The sequence below is a fragment of the Caretta caretta genome, chromosome 3 (genome assembly GCF_965140235.1).
Source record: "Caretta caretta isolate rCarCar2 chromosome 3, rCarCar1.hap1, whole genome shotgun sequence".
Lineage (NCBI taxonomy): Eukaryota > Metazoa > Chordata > Testudines > Cheloniidae > Caretta > Caretta caretta.
In genome coordinates this window covers 158,428,800-158,444,228 of record NC_134208.1, presented here as the reverse complement: position 1 = coordinate 158,444,228, position 15,429 = coordinate 158,428,800, and the positions used below count along the sequence as shown (strand labels likewise).

General features: G+C 45.1%; 1 protein-coding gene across 4 annotated transcripts in view; it reads left to right on the top strand.

The window, feature by feature from the left end:
• The first annotated feature begins 10,581 nt into the window (after positions 1–10,581).
• COQ8A (coenzyme Q8A) overlaps positions 10,582–15,429 on the top strand; it is a 144,469-nt gene continuing 139,621 nt past the window's right edge. For 2 of the 4 annotated variants that reach the window (XM_048843370.2, XM_048843367.2), the window contains exon 1: positions 10,582–10,728. The gene's annotated coding sequence lies outside the window, so the exon portion shown is untranslated. Of the gene's footprint in view, positions 10,729–11,185; positions 11,347–11,463; positions 11,637–15,429 lie in introns of those variants that run through there. The other 2 variants (XM_048843368.2, XM_048843369.2) reach the window with 2 other exon arrangements.

The window sequence follows — 15,429 nt, the reverse complement described above, 5'->3', positions numbered from 1 at the left end:
GGTTTTTAAAAAAAAAAAAAAAAAAAAAGGCTGAAGACCTATAAAGGTCAGTTCTGAAGTGACAGTTCCTTTATCTAGATTAGCCCACTGTTACCAGCGCACATGCAAAGTTCAATGGACTTAAACAAGGCTGGGGAAATAAAGGTTATTTAGGGCATGAAACAATGCCAAGACACCTGACTTTTTAAACTATTTCCAGGAGTTTTGCCATTTCCCCCATGACCATCCTGTGATTTCTCTAAAGCAATGCCATGATGAATGAGTCCCTTTCCTGGGAGGCTTACTCTGCCCAGCGTTTGAAAGCAGATTTGACCTTTTATGTAGATTAATCTCAAGCAGCCCTATGTGTGGGTTTGTAGTGTGGACAGTGCAGAAATGAGTCAGCTTGCAATGTGTAGCCATGGGCTGTCTTTTGAGAGAAGTGAGTGCAAGGTGGTACCTTGGGCCTGTCCCACCTTGAGCCATTGGAGGCTAGACACCCAAGATGATCTGTCATGGTCCCTTCCAGTCCTGCAATTATATGATTCTATGGAAAAGTCTGGGATCCATAAGGAGGGTGAAATTACACTATTTACAGGTAGTTCCTCAAAAATCAGACCCTGAGGGCAGAGTCTTTTTCAGAAAAGCAACTAGGGAGAGCTTTACGGTTAAACTAATAGCTTGCACTTCCCTACTGACTTTCATCCGAGGCTGTCAAAGGATCAAGCTTCATAACAGCAGTGTGAGGCAGAGGATTATCACTCAGCCCTGTTGTACAGATCTGATAAGTTAAATGGTTTGCTCAAGGTCCCAGGGTGAGTCTGTGGCAGAACCTATGCTTGTGTCTTAAACTCAGGGCCAGTCATTCTTTTTCAGTGTCTTTAGTTTGCTGTTTGAGCTCTTTTTTGGCTGGCTGATGTGTGTCTGAGCTCAGCCAGAGATTTGACACTAATTGGTATTTATCTGCACAAATACAAACATGGAGGTAGAGCCCTATGGCTGAATTAAACAGCCTTCCCTGACTGACCTCAGGAATGGACCATCCGCTACCAAACAGCAGTAAAGGGGCCTTGTATAGCTCAAATGTGCAGATATCGCCTATCGTCCACCCCCAAAGGACTGGCTACTGGTAATGGGCCAATCACTGGTACTGAGCTGAATTCTCTCCAAACTGTGAACCCCTGACAGACTAGTGACTTGCACCTAGAGCACGTCCATTTAAATTTAAACATTCCAGCATTTCAGTCTGTTAGAGGGACAGAAGCTCATTTCCATGAAGTTGTCCCCTCTCAGCTGGCTCTGCTGCCAGTATCATGAGAGAAACCCAGACGTTCACCATCGGGGCAGCCTGCTTACAGAGAGCAACCTTCAGCAATGTAGAAGAAAACACATTATCTTATGAATAATACTTTCAGATTGGAGTAATGCAACCCCAGTGCTTCTCACCCTCCAGCGGTAATAATTTAGAATGAATCTCTGGGAGTGGGTAGTAAACTACTGAGAGCCAGTGCAGCTGGGGTCTAACCAGCCCCAATTTCTAAGAACCTGGATCTGGTAGGATTGTCCACCTTTTCCTCGTTATTGGTAACAAGCCTCTGAACAAACCTGACACAGAGCCAGAATGTAAGACCTCCCCTTGCTTGTATGTAACTTGGCACAATGGTGGTTCTTCAGTATGCATCAATGTGGATACCACTGTTGATGTGCATGCATCTCATGCACAAGGCCAGGGGAGTTCTTTTACCTAGCAGTGTCTGTTGGGACCATCCAAGCTCCCTGTGCTTCCTTTTGCTCTCATATGAGGGCATAAATGACAGGGCAGACACCAGCCTTCCTCATTTCCCTCTGACTCCCCCCCCCCCCCCCCCCCCCCCCCCGGACATGTTGGGTAGGGAGCCACCTAAATTAGCCAGTGGGAGACACTGACACCATTGGTGTGTGCTGTGCTAAGCCCAACCCCAGCTTGGAGATAGGCACCTAAATCCAGGCTGGAGCCTGCCTCTGCTTAGCACTCCATGAATGGGAACCAGCTGCCTAAGACCGTTCTTGTGGGAATGAGTTAGGCACTGTAGGATAAATATAAAATTAAAGAATTAAAGTTAGTTTAAGTTTGGTTAAGGAAATATATATGTGTTGTAAAGAAAGGTTCTGACTAGCAAGTAGAAGGAAGGCCTTGAAAACAATAAATTATAAGGCCAGATGATATAAAGTAGGGAGGATGTCTGGTTCAAAGATTAACTAACTGGATAAGGGGAAGTTTCTATAAAGAAGGCCTCTGACCAACAGGGATGACTACAGATGGTTTTAAATCAAACAGTGAATCTGTCTTAAAATGAGCTAACACAGCCCTTCCAATCCACACAGCAGTGGCAAAGCCTGTGTGAACCCAGGTGCAATGGAAAACTGTTGCACAGCTAAAAGGAGGGGAGTAAATGCCTTGGGAAGAAAGAAGGTTGTAAACCTTATCTGGATTAAGACAGGAAATAAGGGTGAATTGTCTCAGATTGGTTGCTGAAGTCAGTAATTGGCAATTACATCACTTGTTAGTTAAAGGGTATAAAAAGTAAACTCTTAAAGGGGTCACTGCTAATATCTGACCACTTTAGAGCAGACTAATATGGGTCTGAGCATCCTTGTGGTTCACAGATTTATAAGTATCTTGATAAAATGCTTATAAATGTTTTGTTAATGTTTGGATGTAGTGAGTTGCTTATTAGTTAGACTTTTTTAGGCATTTTTAGAGTAACTGCATAAAAGTACCATTTGGCTTTGGATTTAATAAAGGAATTTACAATTTCCCATATTAATAATTTCAAATTTCAATTTCAAATATTAATAATTCCAACGGGCACCTGTTTTGATCCCATACAAAACAGCCAGCGGGTTGGGAGCCTGAGGAGGCAGCAGGGGTCAGGGATATCAAAATACAAGTTTGACCAGGATGCCATTTTCCCTAAGGCCACTGAGCAATGGGATATTCTGATGTATTCTCCCACAGTCGCTCCTGTTGAAACTGTTCCACTGTGGATAAATAATGAAAAAGTGACTGGAGCAGGGAGACAGGACATAGGGTCTCTCACCTCCCGTCCTAATCCCTGGACTATAGAGTTATTTTCTTACATACATACACACACACTCACACACTCTCTCTCTCTCTCCCCACATGCCTATTTTACTACTAGGGGAATTCTGTGCCACTGCGCATGTGTGGAATTCATGTCCCCTCGCAGCATTTTGTTTGTCTCTTCAGAAAATACATTCTGCAGTCATTTACCAGGGACTGCTGTGGTTCCAGAACAGAAGGCAGCTGCTCCTGGATGGGAGCAGTGAGCTGCGGATAGGGAGGAGAAAAGGCTGCATTCCTCACAGCGCCCTGACTGCAGAGCCAGGTGAGGAGATATGGGGGGGAGGGGACAGACAGAGTGGGGCACATGAGGCTGCTGGGAGGTCACAAACTGGGGTTTGGAAGGGCTAGTGGGGGGGACAGACTGGGGCAGGGGCTGAATGGAAGTGGGGGTGTAGGGCCACATGGGGAAGAAGGGGCTGAGTGGTGGTGCAGGGCCACATGGGGACAGGGAAGGGGGTGACTGAATGGGAGTGCAGGGACAGGAGGAGGAGTGGCTGAATGAGGGTGCAGGGAAACATGGGGTGGGGGAAGGAAGTGAATGAGTGGGGGTGCAGGAACACATGGAGACGGGCAGATGTGTCTGACTGAATGACAGAGGTTAAGGGTCTGCATGGGGGAGGCTTCCAAACTCCCTAACTGTTCCTCAGCTTCCCCCACACTCCAGTGATGCAAGCAGAAATCATTTCTTGCTGGAACTGCACTCATAGGAGGGACACAAGGAGGCACGTGACCCTTAATGTGACTCCTCCCCAGCCCGGGACCCCACGCTCTCGCTATCCCCTCCAATAACCCCCCTTACCTGTCTAAAATTTTATAATTGCATCTGTTGAACGGATGCAGTTGTAAAATGATGCTTTGGGCCCCTGGTGCCACCTGTACTTCCAGGTGTCATTGAGGATCCAGCAGCACCCCAAATTGAAAACTTTTAAATGAAAGAAGGATAGGAAGGACAATCACTCAACTTTCCCTTAACACACTGAGTGCCTCCCTAATGTCCAAACTAAGCTTCTGCCAGCTTACCTTTATCTAAGTATTGCTCTCCACCAGGCACTAGGAAAGCAAAGATGCTGCACCATCTGGATTTGATGGAAAAGAGACATAGAACTGTGTGTGCCTTGTACATCTTGATATAACTACAGCCCAAATTGTTTTATTATTTTCCTCAACATGACATACAGGAGGGGCAATCAAAATCAGCCTGGCAGAATGTGCCTGAGAACTGTCTCTGGACAGATAAGCAATTGATCAGAATCACGTTCTCTGATCTCTTGGGGCCAAATCCTGTTCCCATTGAGTTCAAAAGGAGTTTTGCTATTAAGTTTAATGGGAACAGGCTTTGACATTTGGAGAGGAAAGAACAAAACCACTCAAGCAAGGGCTATGTTGCTTATACCACAGGTATCAAAGCCTGCTGACTCATTTGAGAAAGTCAGCAGACCTCTGATCTTTGCAGATTTCTCCCTTGCAATGGACAATCAATGAGGCTAGAACAGTTTCTGTACCATATCCAACTCATAAATCCATCTGCAAGGAAATATGAAGGCTCCAGATTACCTTAAAGTCCACAGTCCCTTGGTTAGAATGCTCCCATTAGTATATGTTCATAGTCCAGAGGCCGGAGCAGGAAAGAGGCAAAATGGAGATGGTTTCCAGGACAGGGTCTTTTCGCTTCTGCCAAGTAGAAGGAAAATCTGTTCTCACTGTGAAAGATGGTGTTTGGAGTCACATGGGCAAGTTATATGTCCATCGCCTCCACCCATATTCTAGTTAGAATGTTCACAAAAAGTCCATTAGGTGTAGACAGGTGTCTTCCAGGGTCCATTGTGAGCTAAGTGTTCCTGAGTGGGCCATTCAATTTGACTGGTCCCTTCATTGCTGGCTAAATACCTTGTGGGCGTTACCACAGCTGCAAACTGAGTAAACACAGCTAATATTCATAACGTCAGATACCAAGATGAATACACATACATAGAAATAGCATAATCATAAGTACTAGCTATTTCACATACATGACTCTTCCCAAAAGAGATTCTGAAAAATCACACCACATGTCTGAGACCCTATGTGCCAGCACCATGCCCCACTGGAGTTTTGTCATCTGTTATGTAACAACAGGGATGGAGCCAGTTACATGACTCTGTTTAGCCTAAAAGGACAAGATTGATTTTTAGCTGTTCAGGTGTCACTGCACCTTTAGTCAGTGAGGGCATACTGGCTGGCACACAATCAGGTTAAAGGGCTTCAGTGTTCCTTTGCAGTTAACTTTTTAATGTTCATAAACCTGGCATGTGCTGAGGTGGTTTAAAGCATAACACAGGTTTTTAGGTATGCAAATCTGTGAACCTCTGCTGCTTTGAGATTTTGTTGTTTATTTATTTTTGCTGGTCATAATATGGGAGGGTATCCTCTCTGCCCTCTGCTCATTAGATTATGTATGTGTCTTGTAGCACTCTTCTGAACACCAGTTGGAGGGAATTTTTTTTTTTCAGTAAGTGTGGACTGATGCTTTTCTCTTAGAAGGCATGTAATTTTTTCAGGCACACACTGATTCATACAGAAAACAATTGGGGCTATTAAACTTTCTTCAAATTCCATAGAAAATTAAGTTTGACTATATTTCCCAGTACTTTGATGAAATGGGTGTTTGTATATACAGATATCAACATGCTTAACTACTCACTTTCCCCTAAAATATGTAGTATTTCAGTCTGTTTATACGGAATATGGGAGTTGGGTGAGGAGCCATTTCAGCACATGTATGACTTATTAAAAGACAAATTTTAAGTGGAACTGTATACTAAACTGCATTATCGTAGGGTACCCAAACATTGCATGGCAATGGGAGATTCAACTTCCTTTAGAGTAACAGAACAGACTCCTGAAACTCTTACCACAAAAGTGGTCCACAGTCATGTTAATAGTCCCGTTGTCTTCACTAGGATTGATCAAATGATTAAAGGTTTACAGGATTAGGTTCCAAATTTGTAAATTTTTCTGGATGAAACTGACAATGCCTGAGCTGTCAGATCAGGAGCTTCATTCGAATAAAGGTGGGCAGATGTGTGATAAGTCTTGGGTCCATTGCTAAGATGAGGAACATATTTTCAGCAAAGTTCCTGGCAGATTCCTGAGGCAGCTGGTTTAAGTCCATCAGTGTCTGGCATTATAATTTTCACTTACAGTTCTCTCGCCTACGAAGCTGGAAAATGAGGCATTTGTTTCCTATGTTTTGCTGCTCTAGTTCCAGTTAACAAAATGCATGTTAGACTAGTTTGGCTGCAAAGAAGAGTTCTATGTACACTGGGGACAACACCTGATTCCCATCAGGCTGCAGAACTGGACTGATACCAGAATCCAAACATCCTCTGGTCAGTGCAAGCAGAGGCATTCCTCTAATGATCTGGACTTGATGTGACGCAGTATGAATGTCATGGATAATTCAGACCAATGGGGAGAAACAGAATCAAAAACACTTTTTAAACACACACCCTACCCCCCTCTTGAGGACTCCTGACCATCTTAACAACGCAATACATAGACTAACAAACTTAAACAAAACCTTTGTGCTGTTAAAATCATATAAAGAATGAATGCCCTCCCTAGCCATGATATGTTCCTTTATGGAGGTGGGGAGGGGCTAGCCCCAAGTCTTTCCGGTACCCCCAGTACCCACTAAAAATCTTTTGCCGGTAGTGCATGCTGGAGGGTACTGCCCTACTTGCACTCCTCCCCCCTCAACCAAAAAAACCCCCCACTGTTCCATACTTTTCCCACCCACACCTAACAACCCTTCAGATTCACTCCCAGGTTCCTTCCCAGCAATGACTTCCCTCTTCCTCAGCTCCTGTATTACCCAAGATTCCTTGCCCAAGCCTTTGCACTGCTTCTGAGGGGTGTGGGAAATACATTTCTGTATTGTAGTTAAAAAATGAATTATGATTCAAAGTTCTGTATTAATATGCCTAGTAAGGAATCTATTTGTCAAAAAACATTTCCTGAATCTTTTTGGTTGTCTGTATTGTTAAAGACATACTTGCTGACAGATATTTACCAAAATAATTGAAACTAGTGTTGTGTTGTTTTGACAAATAAAATATGCAGATTTTTAAAATACTGTGGGCAGAATTTTTAACTTTTTGGCACAGAATTCCTCCAGGAGTACTATTTAAGTATTTATCCACAGTGGAACAGTCGCTGGGCCAGAAACTCACAGGGCATCACAAAATCAGGAGGTATTCTCTGTGCCTTGCACAATAAGTAAGAAAGATTCTTCAGGGGGAACTCAGATGACATAGGGTAGGCAACCTTTCCGACAAAGGGAGATGCCTCCCTTTCATAGAACTGGCATCCAAATTCAGTATAACAGTAGGCTAAATTAAGATAAATAGCCATTTAAAGGAAGAAATCTGAAATAGATTTATTCTAGGTGAGAGTAAAGAAAATATTTCTGATACAGAAAATATTGTGGAATTAATCTTAAACAAGAGATGTGAGTATTGACAATAAAAAAAGGTTAGAAATCTTCAGACAGAAAGCTCTTCAGGACAGGGATCATATAGAACTATAAATCTGTACAACACCTAATACAAAGGGGATCCGGTGTTGATCCATCTGGTTGAAGATGTCATGTTTGTCTACTCAGTTTCAGAGCCACAACTATTTTAGATTTCAGAGTAACAGTCGTGTTAGTCTGTATTCGCAAAAAGAAAAGGAGTACTTGTGGCACCTTAGAGACTAACCAATTTATTTGAGCATGAGCTTTCGTGAGCTACAGCTCACTTCATCGGATGCATACCGTGGAAACTGCAGCAGACATTACATACACACAGAGATCATGAAACAATACCTCCTCCCACCCCACTGTCCTGCTGGTAATAGCTTATCTAAAGTGATCATCAAGTTGGGCCATTTCCAGCACAAATCCAGGTTTTCTCACCCTCCGCGCCCCCCCCCCCCACACACAAACTCACTCTCCTGCTGGTAATAGCCCATCCAATTTTAGATACAGTCTACATAGGGTAGTCTCACCTCTATGGTGTAGTTCAAATCCAGCCCCTCCTGGCACTGGCTGAAACTTGTTACCCCATGCACACGATGAGTTAAATGTTTTATAGGTCTCTGTTCAGTTCCTAGTGGACAAAGCACACCAATATAACTGGCAGTCTGAGCATGGATTAACTGGATATACAAACTGATTTATTCTTAATAAACTCAGAGACAATATGCAACCCTTCTAAAATGCTTTACATGTTCCAAAGATTATCCAGTTAATCCTCATACCACAAGTGCCAAGTAGATTTATAAATATAATCCCTATTTTAAAGATGGGGAGACTGAGGCAAAGAGGCCAGGAGCCTCAAAGCTATTTAGGTACTCAGCTCCCATTGAGATCAATGGGAGCTAGGCACCAAACTACCTTTGAAGATCTGGGCTAGAGAAACTAACGCCAACATTTTCTAATATGGATGCCTAAAGTTAAATAGCTGCCTACATGTGGATGAAGGTAATTTACAGAGGTGCTGAGCACTGCATCTCCCACTGATTTAAATTCAAGTACTGATATGTAAATTTAGGGGCTTATCTTTATGCAGTTGCATTTGAAAATCTGGTCACATAAAGTTGCTGACAAATGTTGGATAAAAACCAGTTATTTTTAAAGTAACAGATTTTAAAATTTAAATATTTAAAATGATTTTTTAATTTAAATTAAAAACATCTCTTTTAAAAAATAAACCTATTTAAAGTGATTTAAATTAATTAAAATACTAAGCAATGTTTGCTGCCAACCAGACTATGAAGAAAGTATTTATTTATTTTTATTAACACCCCCCCGCCCCCCAGCAACTTTGAAACACGTTACTGGAGCCAGTGCTTTGGAAATATTTTTTGTGTGTGTGTGGTTCTATTTGCAATATATATCCACACACCTTGACAATGGTAATGATTTTATATTTTAAAAGTTGACTTTTAAAAAATTGCTATTTACAGTAATGCAGTCAATAGCAATCTTCCTGGTACAGTTAGCACCACAAAATGATATTCCTCCTATAGCTTGGTGCTTGCTTGGACAATGGTTGGTATATTGCTCCTTTTACAGCTTCTCTGTTGAAATTCATCTGTTAGTTGGCATGTCTCATGTCTGCTGGTTTGTTTAATAAACTGTTAGCCTCCAGGCCCATGTCATGTATATAGCAGAAATGTTGCAATTCCATGCTCTTCCTTTCCTTTCTGACAGTTTTGCCAAAAGAATTACCTTAGTCTGTCCTAGATTAACAAAGTAACGCTCTCAAAACAAGACAGGCAGAGCAATTCATTTACATCCATGTCTCCCTGGCCGATAGTTACACTCCCCATCCATATAGAGTAGGTGGACATCCCCACTTTATGCCCACTGTAGTGACATCCCTAACATTGCCATTTCTTCTCCAGTCCCAGTTACTCCTTGGTATATCTTGCCTCAATGTCATCCACATGCACTGACATCCCTCTATCACCGCCATTCTGGTGCTGATTTTTACCCCCTCTCCCCTATTCACTCCTCAGTCTTTTTCCCCTCTCCCAAGAGTAGACCAATTGTACATGCGAATCTCAGCTGTTTGTACCTCATGATATTACCACAGGCACTATATGAACGTGTAAGATGAACACAGGTATAAGCTAGGCCTGGTCTACACTGGGAAGATGTATAAGCATTATTCAGCAGGTGTGCAGCGAGCTCCATCCCTGCTTTCCCTAGTGACACCTGTCTTTTTACCACTTTGCTCTCTCACCCTCGCTGCACTGATCTAGAATAACAGAATTTCCCCCCGTTTCAATCCATCCATAGGCTCTGTCTACATTTCAGCATGTCCCAGGGACCGGCTGACCAGCACCCTGTCCTCTCGACCTGCTGCTCAGGGGGGTAAAAACACCAGCAGCGGGGCTAGACTAGAGCGCTTGCTACCAGCGGGGGGGTCGAGGAGGCAGCTGCCCGGGCGTTACTGCTGGTGGTGGGGGATCGCCTCGCCTACACACGTAGCCGGAAATGCAGAGCCTGGGGGGCGGAGCGGGAGAAGCACTGGCTCGCAGCAAAGTCCCCGGCTCCCCCTGTCCGGCCCCACAACTGTGGCAGGGGCGGGACGCGGTCAGAGAGCGAGCCCTGCACACGCGGCAGCGGCACAGGGGCAGCAGCTCCCGGCCGTGCAGAGGGTTTGGGGAACGAGGGAGTGGGGGTGGGCTGCAGGCGCCAATAGTTCGCAGTTGCATGCGGTGACCGCCCCCGCCCACCCAGGCGGCAGCCCTGCAGCCTCCTGCCAGCAGCCAGGGAGGCCCGCAGCAGAGCGGGGATTCAGCCAGCACCGCGTCCCCATTGGCTGGGGCTGCCCCCGCCCCTTCCCCCTATTGGCGGAAACGCGGGGCGCACGGGCCCAGCACGCTCCGCTGGGAGTGGCTGGGGGCCGCCTCGCGCTCCCCCCAAGCCGCTGCGCCGGGGAGGCGGCCGCAGCGGAGCCAATGGGCGCGCGGGGTGGGGGCGGGGCTGCGCCTGGCCTGGCGCCGTCAAGTTGGTAAACAAGTCCCGCGCCGCATGGGGCGGATGGGCAGGCGCGCGCGGCGGAGTCGGACGTGGCGTTGTGCGGGGGCAGGTAAACGGACGTCGCCCTTTCCCTCCGGGGCGGTTGCTTGGGGGATGTCTCCTCGCAGGGGGCGAGCGGTTGGGGGAGGGGAGGAGTTGTGCATCCGCCTCTTCTGCCCCGCAGCCGCGGGGGGAGGGGTGCGTAGCCCTTCGCTGTGGGGGTGCCCGGGCCGTGCGGCTGTTACCCCCCTCGTCCCTCCTCCGGGCGGCCCTCCGGCCGCTGCAGCCGCGGGCGCGCCCTTCACGCCGCTCTCCCGTTGCTGCGGCCGCTCCCCGCCCCGGGCCTCCTTGTTCCATCGGCTTTTTCATTTCGTGCCGCGGCTTCGCAGCGTCCTGGGCCCGCGGTGGCGGGTACGTGGCTGCGGGGCTTGGGGCGGCTCTGTGCCAAGTGCACCTCCGGGCTTTGCCAGGCAGGCGGGAGCCTCTGCGGGGAAATCTAGCGTGGCCGTGGCCGTGAGGGTAACGAGTTAAGCACTGGGCGGGTAAAAGCAGCAAAGCTCCATCAAGACCGAAAAGGTGGCCTCGTCGTGAGGCTGCAAACAGCAGACGCCAGGAAAAGGGGGGACGGGACGGGACCCAAAGCCAGTAATGTACATCCACAGCCGTGGGTCTTCAAATTATATCGAACGTAAGTGGGAACATGTTCTAGCGCCGCAAACAGTCATGGTGGGAAACCTTGAATTCCTCCAGATTCACAGAGTACCCTTTCGCAGACATACGTGATTTTTTTCTCTTCCCTTTGCAGCGGCTCTGCTCCCTTTCCAGTCCTCCTCCTCTTCCTTTGTGCCTCCTGTACAATTCAGTTGGTGTGGGGTCTGTTTGACCTTTGAGTGTTCTGGGGGCCTGATCCTACACATCGCTGACCTCTGTTCCTGGTTCTGAGCACCCTCAGATCTCCTTGACTTCAACGCTCTTTGAGTACACACAAGATCTTGTTCTTAGTCTTGATGGCTGTCTGAACTGTATTTTAGTGTAGAAAGAAACTTTACCTTACTGGGGCCATAATAAAGTATGACTAGTGCCACGAGTGGTGTTCTGAAGCCTTTGTGTTGTAGCCACTTGGCCAATTTTGACTTGTTTCTGGGGTTATCCAGTGTGGTACCAGTGGCCCTGGGGCTGGTAGTCTGCAACTGTGATATGTCAGTTACAGATTTGTAATGGAAATAAGATATCTAAGGGTTAAACTTTTTTCTTCTATTGGGTGTGTATCCAAGTAGAAGCAAACAGATTCTGATATGGCTTTATGGAAATGAGACTTGGAAAAATAAAACAAACACCAATCAACATTAGTTCAGAGCTCTTCATTTCAGAACTGGGTTAATGTGCAGCATTAGCAATATATATCATTTGCCTCTTTATTAGGTAGAAGCTGAGAAATTATAACCATAAACAGTATTTAAAGCTATCATTTTTGACTGATTGCTTGTGGTAAAAAGGACCACACTTGGATATTGGACCTTAATGCATAGTGTTGCTTAATGTGTAATACAATTCAGAATTTGCTTAATGTTGGGCTTTTTGTATGATGCATTCCTTATACACATACACACACACTCACACACACTGTTAAATCGGTTTGAGGTTAACCTTTGGGTTTGGGGCCCTATCTATGAGGTGCTGACTTCTGTTGCATGTGTTCAGCAGGGTTGGGGGGTGATCTTATTGTAAAGATCCTAGTGAAAAATGGCTTTTTTTTTCCATGTGGGAGATGGTTGTCCAATTAAAAGAAGCTTGTATATTCAGCCTAATTCCTCACATCTTCTTTTTGGGGAAAGAGGAGAATCTGCTATCTCACTTCATATAGTATATGTTCTGGCACATTACCATTGTCACCACTATAGAAACTTGAACTTGCATCTCTTGCTGCATAAGTGTAACAGGGAGCCTTAGAAACCAGCCTATTTGAGGGTCATGATGTAACTTGATGAAGAAACTGATCCCTCCTTTGAATGATTCAGTGTAACAAGTTGCAAAGAGATGTAAAAAAATAATTACTTTGTATTGGTGTCTGTTAGTTGGTTTAATGTGTCTTCAGACCAAAATGTGAATGAAAATGTAGGCCATTCAGTATTTATAAAACTTTCAAGAAAAATAATCCTATTTCATATACAAAGAATCTACATTTCTTTGGGATCTGTTATCTTGTGTAACAAAAATAAGCAGGAATTAATAGACCTACACTGATTTCTTCTGATAACCTTTTCAAAGGCGTTTTGGATATAGATTGTTTGCACTGTTGTTGTATCCATGTTCGTCCAGAATATTAGAGACAAGATGGGTGAGGTAATATCTTTTTATTTGACCAACTTCTGTTGGTGAAAGAAACAAGCATTTGAGCTTGCACACACAGGTGGTGGTCAGGTCACTAATTTGGGTGTAGACCAGGGGTGAGCAAACTTTTTGGCCTGAGGGCCACATCAGGGTTGCAAAACTGTATGGAGGGCCGGGTAGGGAAGTCTGTGCCTCCCCAAACAGCCTGGCCTCTGTCCCCTATCCGCCCCCTCCCACTTCCCACCTTCTCACTGTCCCCCTCAGAACTTCTGACCCATCCAACAACCCCTGCTCCTTGTCCCCTGACCGCCCACCCCCGGGACCCCCCTCCACCCCCGTTCCCTGTCCCCTGACTGACCTGACCCCTATCCACACCCCTGAGAGGTCCCCCGGGACACTCACGCCTATCCAGCCCCCGCTCTTCACTGTCCCCTGACTTCCCCCTGGGATCCTCTGCCCCTTATCCAACCACCCCGCTCCTAGCCCCCTTACCATGCTGCTCAGAGCAGCAGGAGCTCGCAGCTGCCTGGCCAGAGCCAGCCATGTGCCCAGGGGCTGGGAGCTCAAGGGCTGGGCAGGACGGCCCGACCGTAGTTTGCCCACCTCTGATTTAGACTGATTTTGTTTGCTCAGGGTTTACTTGAACTATAAACATTCGGATAAATGGATTGAAGTGCTAGCTATATTCACAATAGTTATTGACAGTCTATTCTAAACTGCTGAAATCTATGCTGCTGAGGCTGTGTATACACTTAAAATGCCATGGTGACAGCTGCTGTTACACTGAAATGCAGACACTCACTACAGTGGTGGGAGGGGTTCTCCTGTCACTATTAATCCACTTCCCTTAGGTGCCATGTCTAGCACTGTCTACACCAGCATTTAGGTTGGCTTAACTATGCCACTCTCGGGTATGGATTTTTTGCATCCTTGGGTGACATAGCTGGATCGACTTAAGTTTTCAGTGTAGACTAGCCTGTTGTAACAAATACAGTTGAGTTTTTTAAATGATTTTTACTTGATAGTCTCTGATTGTCCTTAAAATATGTGTTATACAGTACCTTAAGTCTTCTGCCTTTCAGTAGCAGCCTTATGGAAAGTGTTTTGTACTCTTGGGTTCTTTAACTTTGCTGGGATGCAGTTCTTCAGTATTTTACAGTGCCCAGCAGTGAGCATTGGATTAGGTTTTAAGTATTGAATCCAAGAACCCAAAATTATTACTTCGGTATGGCATGGTGCTTGAGTATCATTGACTGCAGTATAAAAGAATTATCAGGTAGACTAGAAACATCCTGAGATGGAAAAGTTGATGACAAAGTGGTATTTGTCTCAGTATAAACAAAATTCAGTGGTGTTTCTTGATTTGTCCTTGATATAGCAGGTTCTTTGACTGCTGCTGTTTCTGAGAAGATTGATGGAACAGTTTAACTGAAACTGATATAGTTACCACTGTGTGATTTTTAATTCCTATCAGAGCAAACAACTCAAATTTCTTTTAATATGTCACAGATGCTGTTTCTTTTACACTTTGTGTTTACTAGCAGTGATTTTGTAACCTTGAAAGCTCAGATAAAACCTGATTGTAGTAATTCATAGTACATTGTCCTCAGATATGCAGGAGAAAAATGGGTGACCTTCAGGGCTATAGCACAAAGGGCAAGTGGCAAGCAGTTTCTGCTTTGTTAAAATAGTGTGATACGGACTAGAAAAGGTCAAAAGAGAAGGAGAGTTCTTTGTTTACCCTTTGACCGCTAGTCACTTCGTTTTGTTACTACTAAGAAGAACTGTATGTATATACAATAAGACTTCCAGCTACTCTGTGCTATGCAATGCAGTAGGGAGTGTTTCATTTGCAGTATTTAAAAGCAGACTAAAAATAGCCAAGTTTGAATGTGTGCAAAATGAGGAGAATTTTTTGGGGGCTTGCAGTCCTTCAAAATAGCCCTCCAAAAGGCAGGTGGCAGTCTGTTATTTCTTATCTTTTATTGGACCAACTTCTGTTGGTGAGAGAGACAAGCCAACAGAAATTGGTCCAATAAAATATATTACCTCACCCACCTTGTCTCTTGAATATCCTGGGACTAAGGTGGCTACAACAACACTGCATATTTCTTATTATGTCTGTCAGATTGTGTGCTTTTTCTTCTTGGTGTTAACTCTTGTTGAGGATTTGTAGAAAGTGACTGAGGGAGAATAGTTGGATCACTGAATTGTAGTTTTCCCAGAATTACCTAGCTGGTAGTTCACACAAAATTTGTTAGTAGCTATTGGGTCAAGTTCATTGTGGGTGTCACTCTGACTTCAGTAAAGTGGCACCAAGGATGGCTGTGGTCCAGTGTGTCTTCATGACCTGTTGTGTTAGTGAATTCTTCTGTCAACCTACCTGCTACCTCTCAGGGAGGTGGATTACCTATGCCAATGGAAGAACTCCTCCTGTTGG